Source organism: Choloepus didactylus, chromosome 6 (assembly GCF_015220235.1).
Source record: "Choloepus didactylus isolate mChoDid1 chromosome 6, mChoDid1.pri, whole genome shotgun sequence".
In the NCBI taxonomy this organism is placed as follows: Eukaryota; Metazoa; Chordata; class Mammalia; order Pilosa; family Megalonychidae; genus Choloepus; species Choloepus didactylus.
In genome coordinates, this window is record NC_051312.1 from 143,555,655 (window position 1) to 143,570,668 (window position 15,014).

A 15,014-nucleotide genomic window follows, 5' to 3' on the forward strand; every position below is an offset into this window, starting at 1 on the left:
ATTTATGATGCATAAGAATAAAGATTATGTATTCTGAAATTTCAGTTTTAGGTGTGATTTGGAAACATCTTCTTTGCTATCTATCACTTGTTTAGAATTTCTCAATATATAAGATGGGGAAACTACTAGACTCACAAAATTAGATAAGCAAAACAGAAACTCATGACAGCCTCAGAATAAGGATATTAAGTTAAGAGAAATGAATGATATGAATTGAAGTTATAATCACCTGGTAACTCCACAACTGTGAGGGGATTTTAAAAAAAGAGACACTAGACTTCCTTCACCAGCATCCTGGCACCAAGAGATTCTGACTGCAGATAGTGAAGCTTCAAATGAGAGTCTGGATGTAGTAAGAGCTGTCTAGGCTGACTGTGATTCTTTCTTAGAATTAGAGTGAAGATGGAGAAACACAAAGGGGATCTGTCAATCCAATGATTTATGTAACCAGCCCATTCAGTTTCCATTCCCTATCCAAAATCAAGTCACTCTTGTTTGAATGCATATTTTTCCTTACATCAAAACTTGCTAAATTTTGAATCTGATGAATAGATCAAAAACCTGGAAATGTGCAAAACAAGGTAAAGAAGAATGACATTTCTGGAAATTTTAACTCAGAAATATGTCCTACTACATTCCATAATCTGGCTATACATGTGAGGTGCAAAAGCTGGAGTTTATACTATTGTGAATATTGGCTGTCTTATCAAACATGCATTAATTGGAGAAATTTTCTGCCCTGAACAGTTTCCTAGATAATACATTCTTTACATGGTCTACAACATAAATCATGGCATAGCAGAGGAGGAACTTGTGGTCCTCAGGTAAGGGCCTTCTTACAAATTGCAATCGCTCTAAACTGTGTCCTTCAGCATCAAGACATCTACAGTATGAAATGTAAATCTGTGTGAAATTTCCCTATAAAAAAAGGAATATAATTACATGGTCTAATTGGGTCCCTATGACACCAAAATATGCATCTTCTCATTTATAAATTAATGTTTCAGAGATAATGTAGCTAGAAAGCTTCCTTGATGGAGCTTTTGACTTATGCAATATTTGAAGTAACTAAAAGAAAAAAAATGCTACAGGGAATATGCTAAATAAAAGGCTCTCAAAAAATATTTAAAGATCACATTAAGATTCTGAAAAAAAATTGTGTGTGTGTCTCTCTGTGTCTGTGTAAGTGTGTCTCTCTGTGTGCACATATGTACACAGAATTCGGTATGATTTGAAAATAGTGTAATTTTTAAAAGACAGAAAATATCATAAACTGTAAAATGATGGGAGAAAACTTGGTAATCCTTTTGCCCTCTCTTTTTGCTTTCCCCTTTGTATTAGTTAGGGTTCTCTAGGGAAACAGAATCAATAAGAGATATCTAAAAATATAAGATTTATAAAATTGTCTCACACAACTGTGGGTATGCACAAGTCCAAATTCCGTAGGGCAGGCAGCAAACTGGCAACTCCAATAAAGATGTTCAATGAACTCCTTAGGCAATGAACTGACAACTTCAATGAATGTGTTCGATGAACTCCTCAGGAAATGAACTGGCAACTTCAACAAACTACTCAGGAAATGCTTCACGGGTTAGCCAAAGAAGTGAAGGTCCTCAATCTGTCTCACTTAAAAGTCTTCAGCTGATTGGATTAAATCCAGCTGACTGCATTCTCTCATTGTAGAAGACACACCCTTCTTTGATGTCATCAGTCACAGCTGCAGCCAATTGACGGATGAGTTAACAAACCAGCCTTCTGGTTTATCAAACAGCCGAAAACTTCCTCGCAGCAATGGTTAGGCCAGTGCTCGCTTGACCAGACACCTGGGTACCATCACCTGGCCAAGTTAACACATGAACCAAACCATCATACCCTTCTCCTTTCGCTGTGAGAAGCATTTGCATTTTTTGGAGGCTTTGTTGAGACTTAGCGAAGGTCTCTCTTTCTACCCCACCTTCACTTTTCTTGCTCTGAATGATTACAAATGATAAAAATAGTAGCCTGAAAGTATTTCACAACCACATCCACTATCATTTTTAAATACTACCATGTGGGAATGAAAAAAACCTAAGGAAATGAGGGAAGGGTAGTTTCAACTCTCACAATCAATATGAGAAAGAAGATCAACATAATACCATTGAGAATCCATAAGTAAACTATCACATTTATGGTCCCCTGATTTGCAAAAAGATATCAAGAGAATTCTATAGGGAAAGAATAGTCTTCTACAGTGGTGTAGGGATAACTGACACCATAAAATCAATGACTCAGAATGAATCATAGACTTAAACATGTAAGACCAAAAACTATACAGTCCCTACAAGAAAATAATGAAATATTTTTATAACCTTAGGTCAGGAAATACTTTCGGAGATATAACACTAATACATAAGCAACAACAAAAAAATAGATAAATTTGACTACATCAAATTTTAAAATGGTGTGCTTCAAAAAGCACAAAAAGAAAGTGAAAAAGCAAAGCACAAATAGGGAAAATATTAGGAAATTGCCTATCTAATTAGGGTCTAGTATCCCAAAATTAGGAACAACTCTCACAACTCAATAATGAAAAAACAAACAACCCAATTTAAAAATGGGCAAAGGATCTGAACAGATACTTTCTCCAGAGAAGCTATACAAATGACCAATAAGAAAATGAATGGCTTCTCAATATCATTAGTAATCAAGGAAATGCAAATCCAGATCACAATGACATGTAACCTCAAACCCACTAGACAGGCCACAAGAAAAAAAAAACAGACAATAACGAGTGTTTTTCAGGATGTGGACATTTGGAGCCCTCATACACTGCTAGTAGGAACACCAACATGGCACTTCTATTATGACACAGCAATTCTACTCCTAGGTATATACTAGAAAAATAAAAACAAATGTCCATGCAAAATATTGCACAAGATGGCCCATTATAAGTTTATTCATAAAACCAAAAATTTGAAGAACACAGTAGTCCACGAGCTGATTGATTAATGGAAAGTGATATATCCATACAATGCATTATCATACAGTAATAAAAACAAGCAAATTACTAACATATGCTACAACATGAATGAACCATAAAACATTACTCAACTTAAAAAAAGAAAACACTCACAATAGACCTCATATTGTATTATCCAATTTATATGAACTGTCCACAGCAGGCAAATCTATAGAACCTGAAAGTAGATTGGTTATTGTCTAGGGCAGGGTAGATAGAGGGATTGGAAAATGATGAGTAATGGGAATGTTTCTAAGGCAATGAAAATGTTCTAAATTGAACATTTTAGAATGTTCAAATCTAAGCATTCTAGAATGTTGTACAATTTGTGCAACCTTGTGAATAAGCTAAAAACTACTTAATTGTACATATTATATAAGTGAATTGTATGGTATGTGAATGATATCTCAATAAAGCTGTTACCAGTTATTTTAAAACAATATATATGTTATTTACAATAAACCAAAAACAAGAAATATTTAGGTATAAATCTAATAAAATGTCACAATCTTTACACTACAGACTATAAAAAATGAAGGAAATCAAAGACATATAGTAAAACTTTCTAATTCTTTTTATGAAGCAAGTATAGCAATGATACCTAAATCTGATTAAAATAGTACAAATAAAAAACTATAGCTCACTATCATTATGAATATCAATGCAAAACTACTAAATACTATATTTACAAACACACAAATCATAGTAAGCAAAAAATACAAAATGACCAAATGGGATTTATTTGACAAATATAAGGCGTTTTCAGTATTAGGAAGTCCATTAATAGCATATATCATAATATTATAAGTGATTTAAGGAAGAAATATTATCATCTCTGTTTAGCCTGCCAGGGCTGATATGACAAATATCACAAACTGGTTGATTTAACAAATAGGAATTTATTATATCACAGTTTTGGGAGCTGGAAGTCCAAAATCAAGGTGTGGCCACACCATTCTTTTTCCAAAGTCTGTAGTATTCTGGTCCTAGCTTGCTCTCGGCCTCTGTCACATGGCAACACAGATCTTTGTTGGCTTCCAATTCTGGCTCCACCTTACTGACTGCATTTCAGTTTCCTCTGCTTACATAAGGATTTCAGCCACATTGGATTAATGTCCAACCTTATTAAGTTTGGCCTCACCTTCACTAATAACATTGTCCCAAGTGCTATTTCAAAATGGGTTCACACCCCTACAGACAGTGGTTGGGATGTGAAAATGTCTTTTCTGGGGCACATGATTCAATCCCCAACAATCTCTGTAGATTTTGAAAAGGTTTTTGACAAAATTCAAACCCATTCTTGATTAAAAAAAATCAAGAAAACAGAAACTGAAGGATACGTACTTAAAATGATAGTATCTCAATTAATGGGGCACCATTAGAGGCATTTCTGTTAAGGACAGGAAGAAGACAAGGCTGTCCACTAACTTCATTACTACTCATGTTGCAAGAAGTCTTACTTACCCAAAGTAATTTCAGCAAGTAACAATTAGACATTGCTGATGGGAATGTAGAATGATGCAGCCCCTTTGAAAAACAGCCTGGCAATTCCTCAAAAAGTTAAATATAGAGTTGCCATATGACCCTGCAATTTCACTCCTAGGTATATACTCAAGAGAACTGAAAACATGTGCTCATTCAAAAACTTGTACACAATTGTTCACAGCTACATTATTGACAATAGCAAAAGAGTGGATACAACCCAAAGGTCCATCAACTGATGAACAGATAAACAAAATGCAGTATATATCCAAACAATGAAATACTATTTGGCCATAAAAATGAATGAATTTCTGATACATGCTAAAACATGAATGAACCTTAAAAACATTATGTTAGGTGAAAGAAGCCAGATGCAAAAGACCACATATTATATAATTCCATTTATATGAAATCCCAGAGTGGGCATTAGTAGTTGTCAGGAGCTGGGGGGAGTGGTAAAGGGGAAAGACTCTAATGGGACCTGGTTACTTACTGGAGTGAGATTTTTCTGTAATTATATAGTGTTGATGATTGCACAACCTTGTGAATATAGCAAAAATCATGTATTTTATACTTAAATAGTGTGAATTCTGCTGCCAATGCCAGTAACAATATTGACAAGAATGAGAATGTTTCTATAGCATTTGATTCTTCAGTGTTTAGATGAGCAGGCTGTATTGTTAACTATCCGAGGTGATTTATGGAATGCACCATCTTTGTTCAGGCTAGCAATAGGCCAGGAGACAGGAAGAGTATAAAACAATAAAGAGAAAAGTCAATGCAGAGGTTCCTTTTATAAATATGCTATAAAATATTTAGTAAACATGTGAGAGGGTATAAGGGAAATAAGACAAATCTATTAATCCACACTGAATAAAACAACCTATACAGTCAAAATGAACAAAACCTATTCATGGAAAACATCAATAAAAAGTTGAAGTCCTTACATTTGTTTATATTTTGACTGCTCTGAATAAGAATATGTTTCTCCTCTGGATTTTGAACAGAGCTTTCCTCAGGGCAACTTTGACATCCTTGTTCCTCAAGCTGTAGATCAGGGGATTGAGCATGGGCCCCACATTAGTATAGAAAACACAAGAAACTTTCCCCTGTTCCATAGATCCAGGAGAAGAAGACTTCAGATACATGAATACTCCTGACACCAAAAAAATAGAAATAGCAGTGATGTGAGAGCTACAGGTTTGAAGGCTTCTGATCTTCCTTGAGTGGATTTGATGTGAATAATGCTAATCAGGATGAAAACGTAAGGAATTAGGTTGGTAAGACTGTGTACGGTGATGGTAATCCCTACCACATTGAGAACTACCACCTCATTGACATAGGTGCTGGTGCAAGAGAGTTGGAGGAGAGGGAGAATGTCACACAGGCAGTGGTAGATGATATTAGCCTTGCAGAAGGTCAGTCTGAGCATGCACCCTGTGTAGACAGAGGATCTAGCAAATCCCATCGTATATACAGCAAGCAGCAGCCCAGAACACGCCTGAGAGGACATGGTGACCTTATACAGCAATGGGTTACAGATGGCCACATAGCAATCATAGGACATCAGTGTCAACATATAGCACTCAGAGATGACAAAGAAGAGAAAGAAAAACAGTTGGGTCATGCACCCCACATAGGAGATGATATTCTGCTTTGACACAAAGTTCATCAGCATTTTGGGGGTGAAAATGGAAGAGTAAAAGAGATCAATAAAGGAAAGATTGAAGAGGAAATAATACATGGGGGTGTGAAGGTGGGAATCAGTCCAATTAGAGTTATCAAGCCAAGGTTGCCCACCATGGTAACAATGTAGATCATCAGAAACAGGTAAAAGAGGGGTTGCTGGAATTCTGGGTGATCTGTTAATCCAGCAAGAATAAATTCAGTCACTAAAGAGTCATTTCTGGCTAGCATTCTCATCATCAGAAATCTGTGAGGACAGAAGAAAATTACGTTAATGGACAACCCAGCCCTGTCCTTACGAACTCCCACTATAAGAACAGGACTCAGACTGTCAGAATTCATATACTCCCTTGCTTCAAGGAATCTGAATGCACTGTGACACACACCCTCAATATTTCAGTCACTGTGTCTTTTATCCTCATGAGCTGTCTTGCAAAGAATGTTTCTTCCTGCTTTTACCAGAATATAGGGTGATGGGGAGTTGAGGTATGAGTCTACATTCCAATGAGCTCAGGTGGTGGGGATGTCTCCCCCATCTCTCCCTCTCATTCCTCTGGCCCTTCACACATGGTCCTTACTCATGTGTCTATTGCTACACTTGACACCTCAGTTTCCCTGTGATGATGCAACATGAGGAGAATTTTTCACTAGGACAGAGACCGTACCAACACTCTGCTTCCTATAAAGGAGTCCTCATGGTCTAACTGAGATATATGACTATGAGAACATGGTTGTTGACACTTGATACCAATTATTAAGGTGACCTTTAATAGCAGAGCTCAAAATTTATAACCATCCATAAACCTCGGTGTTTCTATACATTCCCCTCCTGTGTTCCATCCCAGCTGGACAGAAAATTAAGGAAGGAAAATGTGCTTTCCTAGGATTTTGTAGTGCTCAAGAGCAGGAAAGAGAAATACAATTAGTCTGAGTGTTGGTTATATTACTGGTTAAGTTTGTGAAACTGTTTCAAGCAGCATGCTTATGATACATAAACTCTCATATATATATGTAGCATGTCAGTAATTTTTTTAAGAGAGAGACACATCTCCTCTCCCTCCTGTGATGTTTCTATGTTCTGAATGAGTCACTTATATTTCTACAGCTGTTTGCTACAAGATTGAGTATGAAGCCAACACAGAGAGGGTAAAATGCAGGCAGTAAAGTGAGAGCTCCCTATCTCTGAGTTTCTTGGCATTCAATTTATTTTGTCATCTTTCAACAACATAGAGAGTAGGAGGGAAAATAAAACCTTAATTAGCTCACCCTCTTTCCACTTAGAGACCTCAGTGCTGACTCCTTATGTGTATTTCACCTCCAGTATCCTGGAGGAGGAACTGGCTTTGGCGATATCAAAGCTGAACAAATACAGTCACAAAGTCTTCTTCTCCCTTTAATGGTAAAAGATTTTAACAACAAATCTCACAATGAGAATGTTCCATAAGTAATCCTGAGGCATAGATCAAATTTCTAGCCATAAATTTTCCAAGAGGTTATGTGTATACAGCCTTGACCCCAGAGCCACCAAGCCACAGAGCACATGGTCTTTACCTTGGGCTTATAATTATTTTAGGATTGATTAGAAATCAAGGCATAGGTGTCTCCTAGGACCTTCCCATTGTGATGAGACCTGCAGAGAAAAAATTGTGTCTGTGTTTGCACCCTAATTCCTGATGGTAAATGTGAACTTCCCATCAGGGACTATATAATCCCAAAAGAATAGAATGAAGGAGTCTCTATGCCCCATATGAAGATGTAAATGTAACTAATGTGAAGAAAATTTTAATAACAGAAACAGTAAGCCTTAATGTAAACTTTGGACTATAATTAACAGTTTAATTATAAAAATACTGTTTCACAAATTGCAACAAAAGTACTACACTAATGCAAAGTGTTCATAAAAGGAAAAACTGCATGCAAGCAGAGGTATATTGGAAATCTGCATGACTTTTCTGTAAACCCACAACTTCTATAACAAAAAATATATTTTTAAAAAGGCAAAGATTGTCAGAATAAATAACAAAAGGCAAAGATCCAATTATACTCTTCTCCAAATGATGTGATTTAAGTTCAAAGACAAATGAAAGTAAATTAATGGAAAATGATACACCATGCAAACACTAAGCAACAGAAGGCTGGAGTGGGGTTATATTAGTATTATATAAAATAAACTTCAAGACAAAGGGTATTATCAGATATTAATAAGGACATTTACTAATGATAAAAATACCAGACATGAAAACAAAATCTCTGCTTAATATCATACTTTAATGTTGAAAGGCTGAATTCTTTCACCCTATAATCTGGAAGAAAACAAAGAAGTCTGCTCTTACCACTGTTATCAACAATATACTGGAAATACCAGTCAGTAAAATATGGCAAGGAAAGGAAATAAAAGAATTTAGATCAGAAACAAATAAATAAAACTTTTCCTCCTTGTAGATGTTACAATTTGACTACATAGAAAACCCGAAGAAATTCACAAAAACAATTAAAAACTTCCCAGGACTAATAAGCAAGTGTAGCAAAGTCATGAAATGCAATATCAATACACAAAAGTCAATTATATGTTAATTTTAGTGCAGGAGTTTCCAGATTATACAATTTAATTTAAAGTTTGAGTAACTTTCACTTCTTGATTGCAAAATACAGTTCAGTAAAAAACCTATATACATAAAAATGTTAATTTGATTGCAGGAGTTTGAAGATTACAGAATTTAATTTAGAATTTGAATTAAAAAATTGAATTATATTCTCTTCTTGATTACAAAATATAGTTCTATAAATATCAAATATATTTCTACATACTAGAAAAAAATCAATTTTATTTCTACATACTAGAAACTGAAGTTAAAAACACCATAGATTACATTGACAAAGTGCCTAAGTATAAATCTATTTTTAAAAACCATGTATGATATCCGTATGGTGAAAATTATAACACCCAGGTGAAAGAAATTAAGAAGATCAAAACAAATGATTATACATACTATGATGTAGTTTGGAAGATTCTATATCTCAATATAGTAAATATATCCAGTTTTTCCCAAACTGATCTATGATTTAATATAATTCCTATCAAAATCAAAGGCATATTTTCTGTAGGTATTGACAAGATTATTCTAAAATAGATATGGAAAGACAAAGGCATAGAATAGCCAAAACAAATTTGAAAAAGAAGAGTAAAGTGGACAGAATTAGTCTACCCTATTTCAACACATCTATATTGCTACAATAATCAAGACTATTTGATATGGGCAAACAGATAAACACACAGATCTTTGGAACAGAATAGAGAACCCAGACAGAGGCCCCAAATATCCCCAACTCATTTTTGACCAATGTTCTAAAGCAATTCAATGGAACAAAGATAGCCTTCTCAACAAATGGAGCTGGAGGAATAAGACATCCATAGGCATAAAATAAAAGAAGTTCTACATAAATCTCACACTGTACACAAAAATTAACTCAAAATGGATCACAGACTTAATTGTAAAATGTAAAATATTAATCTTTTAGACAAAAAAAAACAGAAAAAAATCACAACCTAGTACTAGGTATTCTTAGACCTAATACAAAAAGAATGATCCATTAAAAAAAAAAATGATAAATTGGACTTCTTTAAGATTAAAAACATCTGCTCTTCAAAAGACACAATTAAGAAACAAAAGGTCAAGGCACAAATAGAGAATATATTTCAAATTATAAATCTGATGAAGAACTCATAGGGAGTAAATATAATGAACTCTTTAAAACCTGAGAAGATAAATAATCCAATTAGAAAACAGGCAAAATATTTAAATTAGACATTTCACCAAATGTCTAATATGGTTAATAAAAGACACTCAACATCATTATTATTTAGGGATATATAAATTAAAATAAAATTACATACTCACTAGAATGGATATAACTTTAAAACAGACAATATCAAGTATTGAGGAAGTTATGGAGAAATTCAAACCCTCATATATTGCTGATGGGAATATAAACCATAGAACTTCTTTGGAAAACATATTGGCAATTCCTTAAAAAGTTAAAACTTCCCACTTAACCCAGCAATTCCACTCCTATTAGTCTATCCAAGAGAAATGAAACCATATGGCCACACAAAGATATGTTCATAGCATAATTACTCATAATAACCAAACCTGGACACTGTCCAAAATGTGCAGCAACGGATGAATGGATGAACAAAATGTGAAAAGCCATTTAATGGCATAATGTTAGGCAATAAAAGGGAATGAACTACTGATACAAGCTGCAGCATGGAATAAACACAAAAATATGTGGAATGAAAGAAACCAGAAGCCAAAGATGATCTATTACATGGTTCCATTTATATGGTGTTGGTATTGAAACCACAGGCCAGATAGCTGGGAGTCCTAATTAAAAATCAAGATTTGGGACAAAACCTGCTGCTTATCAGAATTTCTTCCTCTCCCATTCTTTCCTGAGTTTGTCTAAGAGTCAAAAATAGCCACAGTTAGACTCTGCCACCAACAGAGCATGGACAGATGCAGATGCATGTCATCATTGCTCCTTAAAGGAGCCCTGAGACACAAGGAACAAAAATCACCTTCCTCAGAATCAAGATTATGGGGATGAAGAGTAGTCATCGGAAGCTAAATGGAAGAGGTCCCTCAAAAAGAAGATAAGCTGGGGTGACATCACCAACAGGGCAATGTAAACAGCTGCTCAAAACTTCTCCCAAGATATTCACCAAAAAGGGAGATAACCTTGACTTGTTCAGAACTCTGGAGGAGGATATGGATGGGAGAAGGATCCTACAGATGCTGAATTGAAGAATAAAAGAGATATAAGGTAGGAGAATCCTGTTCAGGAATGGTGGGTCCTCTCCTCTCCCCCTCACTCGGTCTCACAAATCACAGAAGGAATACAGAACCAGCAGTTAGGGTTCCTCTCTCCTCCCACCAGGGGCACAGATTAAAAAATCACTGACAGCAGTGATAAAGATCCCCATAATTTGGAGATCTTGGGGCTAGGGGAGGACATTTCAAGGCCCAGAACAGTGAGGGACAAAGTCTGAGAAAAGATGGGCAGAGAGTGTTTCCAGCCCTGAGTCTGAAAGCCCTTCCCCCACCCTTGAAGAACATAGTAGCAGGTGGCCTGATACTTGCCTGTTGGACAGCTGAAAACTGTGGTAGCTGGTGGAGTCCTCTGCCGCAGAGTGAGTGGGGGACACAGCCCCACATTGAATCAGATTTTACAGAGGAAAGTAAGGGTGCAGGAAACCTGCAACTTCAGCTATGCCCAGTCAGACAGGGACACTGGGAGGTAATTTAGACACACCCATGCAGACCCAGCAGGCTAATTTAGCCCCACTTTGCCAGATACACCTGGGCTCCAAGAGGTAATTCAAGCTCACACTGCTGGACTTAGCCAGGCTACAACAGGCAATTCAGCCCCACCAAGCCAGATGCAGCTGAACTCCAAGAGGTTATTCAGCCTCACCGGGTCAGTCAGAGCCTCAGACCTAGACAGAAAACACCTTCTGAGGACAACTAAGTCACCAAACAGAATGTTGATTGTCATTCTGGACAGAATGGAAAGTGCAAGGTAATTTTAGGACTTCTCAGAACTTTTGTAGACCTTATTGCAGGCACAGTAGAACAGGTCAACATCCGCAGCCCGGGAAACTGAACCCTATTTAAGTTGAGAAATATGGTCAATACAAGAGTTAAAACAGTACTCTAAAACAAACCAAGGGATTGCTGGTTGGCAAAACAAAACAAAACAAAACAAAGCAAAACAAAAACAAAAATAAAAGGAACACCACTGGGAGCCAGCAGACTTGTTTTACCTACATGAAGAGAACTTGCTGTGGTGCTCAGAGCCTACCCACCAAGGTAAGCTGCTGTGGGTGCCTGCTTATAGGGGGATACTGGGGGCAGAGCAAATCTGACAACTGCTGGGTGAGAGCAATATACAAGCAGGGAAAGAAACAGAAAAAAAATAGCTAAAAAATACTGATCAGTAATTTAGAAGCTATTTTATAGGTTTAAAGTAAGTTGAACTGCATGCCAAAAACATAACAAAGCCAACCAACAAGAAAACCCCTAAGTAAAAGAGTGAAAAAGTTCTCTTGAATAAATTAATCAAGGAAACCAACACCTAGACTCCAACAAAAAATTACAACTCACACTAGGACAAAGATATGGTCCAGTTAAATGAACAAACTAACACTTCAAATGAGATACAGGAGTTGAAACAACTTAAAGATGTTCAAACAAACATCCTAAATCAATTCAAAAGTCAAATCAATGAGCTGAGGAAAGATACGGCAAAAGAGATGAAGGATATAAAGAAGACATTAGGCAAACATAAGGAGGAACTCCAAAGTTTAAAAAAACAAATGGCAGAATTTATGGGAATGAAAGGCAAAACAGAGAGATGAAAAATACAATGGAGACTTAGAACACCAGATTTGAAGAGGTGGAAGAAAGGATTAGTGAACTAGAGGACAGGTATTCTGAAATCCTACACAAAAAGGAACAGATAGGGATAAGAATGGAAAACTATGAGCAAGGTCTCAGGGAACTCAATGACAGCAAGAAGTACATGAATAGACATGTAATGGGTGTCCCAGAAGGAGAAGAGAAGGGGAAGGGGCAGAAATAACAATGAAGGAAATAATCACTGAAAATTTCGCATCTCTTATGAAAGACGGAACTACAGATACAAGCACAACATACCCCCAAGCAGAATAGAGCTCAATAGATCTATTGCAAGGCACTAATCGGATTGTCAAATGTCAAAGATAAAGAAAGAATCCTGAAAGCAGCAAGAGAAAAGCAATCCATCACATACATGGGAAGCTCAATAAGATAATTTGTGGATTTCTCAGCAGAAACTATGCAGGCAAGAAGGCAATGGTATGACACATTAAAGACAATGAAAGAGAAAACTGCCAACACAAAATTCTATGTCCAGCAAGACTGTCCTTCAAAAATGAGGGAGAATTTAAAATATTTTCAGACAAAAACTCACAGAGAGTTTGTGAAAAATGAGACCTGCTTTACAAGAAATACTAAGTGGACTGCAACAGGCAGATAGGAAAAGAGAAGAGAAAAAGGTTTGGAGAAGAGTGTACAAATTAAGAATATCAAGAAGGGTAAAAGGAAAGAGATGAAAACAATAAGCTGTGACATACAAAATCCAAAAGACAAAATGGTAGAAGAAAGTACTGCCTTTACAGAAATAACATTGAAAGTTAATGGAATAAACTCCCTAATAAAAAGAAATAGACAGGCTCCTTGCCCTGCCTACACAGTGGTGGAGGTGACGACAGCAGCAGCAGTTGCCCTGCCTCTCCTACCACCTCCACCCTGGCTCAATTTCCAGCTGGTGGCATCGGCAGGGAGGGGATGGTAGTTTGTAGATGACTGCCCTTGCTCAGAAAAGATACAAAGTGAACAAAGATTCAAGGTTTTATCGATGTCATTGTAAAGCATGTGGAATAGTGCTACAGTTTGAATCACAAAGGATTTCACATTATGAAGTGAATGGGAGTAGAATATTGGGCAAAAATATATTTTGTATTCTCTGCATCATATTTGCTCCCCAGTTGTGGCAAAGTCTTGCTATGTGGGAAAAATTCATGCTAAAAAATTGAAGCAATAAATGGGCAAATATGATCAGTTTTCTCCATGAAGTTCTCAGCCTGATAAAAAGCATCCCTTGCTGTCAATTAATGAAGCATGCCAAAAAAAAAAAAAGATATGACTATTTTCAAGATGAACCTGAAGACTATATCAAATTGGAGAAAGCTAAAGATGTAGAGCCAAAGACTTGTTTAAGAAAGATGAGAGAGGACTATTTAGAAACCTATGGGTACAAAGAAGAGATTAACTCCAGACCCAGATATAGAATGTTTCAAAGTGTCCAGACTTACTGACAAGCATACAAAATTTCAGTGGAAAACCACTTCCCACAGTGGCTACCAGCTCATGACAGCAGACCGAGACCAGACCCTCTGAGCTACTGTTAACTCCCCAGGGACTACTCAGAAAAACCAGTACCCCTGAACCCTAGTCAGCAAGAATATAATTGGTGTCCCTACAGTATAGAATCCAGAATTTACAAGCACTTCTCATTAGAATACAGTACCAGTTCTCATCAAGTCAGTCATAAACAGACACATCAGAAGAGAAAAAGGCACCAGGAGGAAGACAGAGAAAAACCAGAGGAGGAGCAGCCCAAGCATAAGAGAAAAAAAATTATGAGGAAAAGGATTTAGGCAAACACAAAAGCATCCAAAGAAAGAAAGCAGAGATGGAAACTGTCAGTGTCAGTATAGAAAAGCTTAAGAAACGAAAGGAGGAAAAAAATGGAGATGCAGCCTCTAAGAAAGAGGAACATAAGCATAGAAAAGAGGAAAAGGAACAAGGCCAAGAAATGACAGAGGAGATAATACTTTGGGACCAGTCTATCCTCAGATTTTGAAGCTATTTATTTCATTCCCCTGAAGTTGGATTGAGAAAAATACTTGAGGGACTTGGTTTCATGAAGTTTGTATACATATCACTTTCCTTACATGATCAGGTAATTCAACCTCTAACAGAGCCAAGTGAACAGAAAGTACAGAGTACTCTTGCTCCCCAAAAAGGAAAATACTTTTCCTCATTTTCTGTATGCATTATTTTACAATTTTCTTACATATAATATAATTTCCCATAAGGAGAGTGCTCTGCTTTTATTCATCAAAGTGTGATGATAGTGGAATTGTTCTCCCATGGGAGGACATTTATTATAAATTGGAGGAATAATAGGCTTTGCAGACTCTGTTACTTGATTGGGCTTGTTTTGTTTTTTTTTTGTTTTTGTT

At 36.4% G+C, this 15,014-nt stretch overlaps 2 pseudogenes; one reads left to right on the forward strand and one right to left on the reverse strand.

Moving 5' to 3' along the window:
- Positions 1 to 5,433: 5,433 nt before the first annotated feature.
- LOC119537402 lies at positions 5,434 to 6,406 on the reverse strand (annotated as a pseudogene).
- Positions 6,407 to 13,880: 7,474 nt separating this feature from the next.
- On the forward strand, positions 13,881 to 14,632 carry LOC119535684 (annotated as a pseudogene).
- The last annotated feature ends 382 nt before the right edge of the window (positions 14,633 to 15,014 follow it).